The sequence below is a fragment of the Coregonus clupeaformis genome, chromosome 27, assembly GCF_020615455.1.
Source record: "Coregonus clupeaformis isolate EN_2021a chromosome 27, ASM2061545v1, whole genome shotgun sequence".
Classification (NCBI taxonomy): domain Eukaryota; kingdom Metazoa; phylum Chordata; class Actinopteri; order Salmoniformes; family Salmonidae; genus Coregonus; species Coregonus clupeaformis.
This window is the reverse complement of record NC_059218.1, coordinates 42,502,194-42,507,193: the sequence shown is the minus strand read 5'-3', so window position 1 is coordinate 42,507,193 and position 5,000 is coordinate 42,502,194. Positions and strand designations below refer to the sequence as shown.

General features: G+C 47.8%; 1 protein-coding gene across 1 annotated transcript in view; it reads right to left on the bottom strand.

Moving 5' to 3' along the window:
* tiam1a (TIAM Rac1 associated GEF 1a) overlaps window positions 1–5,000 on the bottom strand; it is a 165,545-nt gene that overhangs the window by 85,611 nt on the left and 74,934 nt on the right. The gene's annotated exons all lie outside the window — the stretch shown is intronic.

The following is a 5,000-nucleotide window of genomic DNA, read 5'->3' as shown; positions in this document are numbered from 1 at the left end:
TCAATGGAAAATGCTAAAATGACTCAAATGTAAAATGTAAAATTATGTTAAACCTAAAACAGACAAAGCTATGAACATCATAAAAAAAACGTATTTGGAAAATTGTGGAACATTGTGCAACGTTGTGGGAATTGCTCTGTGCAATCTCCCGGACAACTCCCATAACTGAATAAAAATGTGTTGGAACCTTTAATGAACTTAGAGCTGGTGTTCTGTCAACATGCTTACAACGTGTAAGGGAATGTCCTGTGCACTCTTACTTAAACATTGTATGAATGTATGAACGTGGTCCTCTGTAGCTCAATTGGTAGAGCATGGCGCTTGTAACGCCAAGGTAGTGGGTTCGAACCCCGGGACCACCCATACGTGAAGATGTATGCACACATGACTGTAAGTCGCTTTGGATAAAAGCGTCTGCTAAATGGCATATTATTATTATTATTATCAAACAGGGAAATGTTCCAATAGTCTTTCCACCATTCATTTTTCCACCATTCATTTTTCCCATAGAGGATTTTAGAAACACTTAAAATAAGGCCTGTGTTTCGTGTAGGCTTACCCTGGGGTGACGTTTTGATAACCGTGTAAATCTCTCTAGGACAAGGTGACTTTTATCAATATATTCGCCTGTATTTACCCCCCTCAAAAATGAAATGCTAATTAAATGCTAATGTGGCTACCATAAAGAACTACAAATTCCATGATAATCTGGATGAGACTGCCGAATCGAGGCAAAGGTACGAATTAACTATCTAATGTTAGCTAAATGTAGTAATGAATAAATTGGCAACATTTATTTAAATGGACAATTCTGTATGCTGTCTTGTGCAAGTCTTAAATTGACACAATACCTGTTAGCAAAGGTGTCAGCTAGAGATGACGTGCTGGAGCTTGCAGGGATTTGTAGTTTTGCATGATGTTTACTTTTGATGCTAATTAGCATTTTCGAATCTGAGAGTAAATAGAGCCAAATATATTGATAAAAGTCACTTTGTCAGAGAGACAATTACACGGTTATCAAAACATCACGCCAGGGAAAGCCTACACGAAACACATCCCTTATGTTAAGCGTTTCTAAAATCCCCTATGGGAAAAATAAATGGTGTAAAAAACGATTCGAACCATTTCCCTGTTTGACCGCTAGGTTTTATGGGTATTATGACTCCTCCTCCACTGTGGGGCTCAATGTCAGCACAACTGGACAGTTTTTGTGTTTTGAGAAGCTATCTCTTGTCATATAATAATAATAATATGCCATTTAGCAGACGCTTTTATCCAAAGCGACTTACAGTCATGCGTGCATACATTTTTTGTGTATGGGTGGTCCCGGGGATCGAACCCACTACCTTGGCGTTACAATTTTAGTTTCTGAGGTAGAAGTTTTGGTGAGGGAGGTCCTGCTCTCTCCGCTCCCAGATGCTCAGCTCATTTCATTCCGATCTCCTCTGCATTTTTGTAGCCATTTGCTACAGCCTGTCAACTATGCCTCTGCCTATCCCTGTTCTCTCCTCTCTGCACAGGCTACACAAACGCACCACACCGCGTGGCTGCTGCCTCTCTAACCTGGTGGTCCCTGCACGCACCACCCACGTGGAGTTCCAGGTCGCAGGCAGCCTCTGGAACTGCCGTTCTGCTGCCAACAAAGCTGACTTCATCCCAGCCTATGCCAACCTCCAGTCCCTCGACTTCCTGGCGCTGACGGAAACATGGATCACCACTGAAAACACTGCTACTCCTACTGCTCTCTCCTCGTCTGACCATGTGTTCTCACATACCCCGAGAGCATCTGGTCAGAGGGGTGGTGGTACAGGAATCCTCATCTCTCCCAAGTGGACATTCTCAATTTTTCCCCTAACCCATCTGTCTATCTCCTCATTTGAATTCCATGCTGTCACAGTCACTAGCCCATTTAAGCTTAATATCCTTGTCATCTATCGCCCTCCAGGTTCCCTTGGAGAGTTCATCAATGAGCTTGACGCCTTGATAAGTTCCTTCCCTGAGGATGGCTCACCCCTCACAGTTTTGGGGGATTTCAACCTCCCTATGTCCACATTTGACTCATTTCTCTCTGCCTCCTTCTTTCCACTCCTCTCCTCTTTTGACCTCACCCTCTCACCGTCCCCCCTACTCACAAGGCAGGCAATACGCTTGACCTCATCTTCACTAGATGCTGCTCCTCTACTAATCTCACTGCAACTCCCCTCCAAGTCTCTGACCACTACTTTGTTTCCTTTTCTCTCTCGCTCTCCTCCCACACTACTCACTCTGCCCCTACACAGATGGTAATGCGCCGCCCGCAACCTTCGCTCTCTCTCTCCCACTACTCTCTCCTCTTCCATCCTATCATCTCTTCCCTCTGCTCAATCCTTCTCCCTCCAATCTCCTGATTCTGCCTCCTCAACCCTCCTCTCCTCCCTTTCTGCATCCTTTGACTCTCTGTGTCCCCTATCCTCCCGGCCGGCTCGGCCCCCTCCTCCAGCTCCGTGGCTTGATGACTCATTGCGAGCTCACAGAACAGAGCTCCGGGCAGCGGAGCGGAAATGGAAGAAAACTAAACTCCCTGCCGACCTGGCTTCTTTTCACTCCCTCCTCTCTACATTTTCTTCATCTGTTTCTGCTGCTAAGGCCACCTTCTACCACTCTAAATTCCAAGCATCTGCCTCTAACCCTAGGAAGCTCTTTGCCACATTTTCCTCCCTCCTGAATCCTCCTCCCCCCCCTCTCTCTCTGTGGATGACTTCGTCAACCACTTTGAAAAAGAAGGTTGACGACATCCGATCCTCGTTTGTTAAGTCTAATGACACTGTTGGTCCTGCTCACACTGCCCTACCCTATGCTCTGACTTCTTTCTCCCCTCTCTCTCCAGATAAAATCCTGCGACTTGTGACTGCAGGCCGCCCAACAACCTGCCCGCTTGACCCCATCCCCTCCTCTCTTCTCCAGACCATCTCCGGTGACCTTCTCCCCTACCTCACCTCGCTGATCAACTCATCCTTGACCGCTGGTCATGTCCCTTCCGTCTTCAAGAGAGCGAGAGTTGCTCCCCTTCTCAAAAAACCAACACTCGACCCCACTGATGTCAACAACTACAGACCAGTATCCCTTCTTTCTTTTCTTTCCAAAACTATTGAGCGTGCCGTCTTTAGCCAACTCTCTTGCTATCTCTCTCAGAATGACCTTCTTGATCCAAACCAATCAGGTTTCAGGACTGGTCATTCAACTGAGACTGCTCTTCTCTGTGTCACGGAGACTCTCCGCACTGCTAAAGCTAACTCTCTCTCCTCTGCTCTTGTCCTTCTAGACCTGTCTGCTGCCTTTGATACTGTGAACCATCAGATCCTCCTCTCCACCCTCTCCGAGCTGGGCATCTCCGGCGCGGCTCACTCCTGGATTGCGTCCCTACCTGACCGGTCGCTCCTACCAAGTGGCGTGGTGAGAAGCTGTCTCCGCACCACGCGCTCTCACCACTGGTGTCCCCCAGGGCTCAGTTCTAGGCCCTCTCCTTTTCTCCCTATACACCAAGTCACTTGGCTCTGTCATATCCTCACATGGCCTTTCATTATCATTGCTACGCTGACGATACACAACTAATCTTCTCCTTTCCCCCTTCTGATAACCAGGTGGCGAATCGCATCTCTGCATGTCTGGCAGACATATCAGTATGGATGACGGATCACCACCTCAAGCTGAACCCTGGCAAGACGGAGCTGCTCTTCCTCCCGGGGAAGGACTGCCCGTTCCATGATCTCGCCATCACGGTTGACAACTCCTCCCAGAGTGCGAAGAGCCTAGGCGTGACCCTGGACAACACCCTGTCGTTCTCCGCCAACATCAAGGCGGTGACCCGCTCCTGCAGGTTCATGCTCTACAACATTCGGAGAGTACGACCCTGCCTTACACAAGAAGCGGCACAGGTCCTAATCCAGGCACTTGTCATCTCCCGTCTGGACTACTGCAACTCGCTGTTGGCTGGCCTCCCTGCCTGTGCCATTAAACCCCTACAACTCATCCAGAATGCCGCAGCCCGTCTGGTGTTCAACCTTCCCAAGTTCTCTCACGTCACCCCCCTCCTCCGCACACTCCACTGGCTTCCAGTTGAAGCTCGCATCCGCTACAAGACCATGGTGCTTGCCTATGGACCAGTGAGGGGAACGGCACCTCTGTACCTTCAGGCTCTGATCAGTCCCTACACCCAAACGAGGGCATTGCGTTCATCCACCTCTGGCCTGCTGGCTCCCTTCCTCTGCGGAAGCATAGCTCCCCCCTCAGCCCAGTCAAAACTGTTCGCTGCTCTGGCACCCCAATGGTGGAACAAGCTCCCTCACGACGCCAGGACAGCGGAGTCACTCACCACCTTCCGGAGACATTTGAAACCCCACCTCTTTAAGGAATACCTGGGATAGGATAAAGTAATCCTTCTAACCCCCCCAAATTGTAAAGTGGTTATCCCACTGGCTATAGGGTGAACGTACCAATTTGTGAGTCGCTCTGGCTAAGAGCGTCTGCTAAATGACGTTAATGTGCCCTTGAGCAAGGCACTTGACCCTAATTGCTCCTGTAAGTCGCTCTGGTTAAGAGCGTCTGCTAAATGACTAAAATGTAAAATGTAAAATGTACAACCGCCGTGCTCTACCAGCTGAGCTACAGAGGACCATATACTCAAAATGTTCCCCAGAACCTAAATAAATGTTTTATTAACTTCTAAAGAACAAAGAAACATGTTCTGGGCATGTTCTTGCAAAATCGGGCGAACGTTTTTTGCAACCTAATAGAAATATTGTAACATTTTGTCTGTTCTTTAAAGTTTCCCAGAATGTTTCATTAGGTTGATGGAGCAGTCTGGTGGAAACATTGTGGGGACATCACAAAATATATGTTCCCAAAACAAAAAAAACTGTTGTGTGTGTTCTATAAGAAGGCTTATGTGTACGAATTAAGGAAACTCCAGAATTGTACACAGACACTTATGTAAGAGATTGTAGAGCTGGTTCTAAACTGTC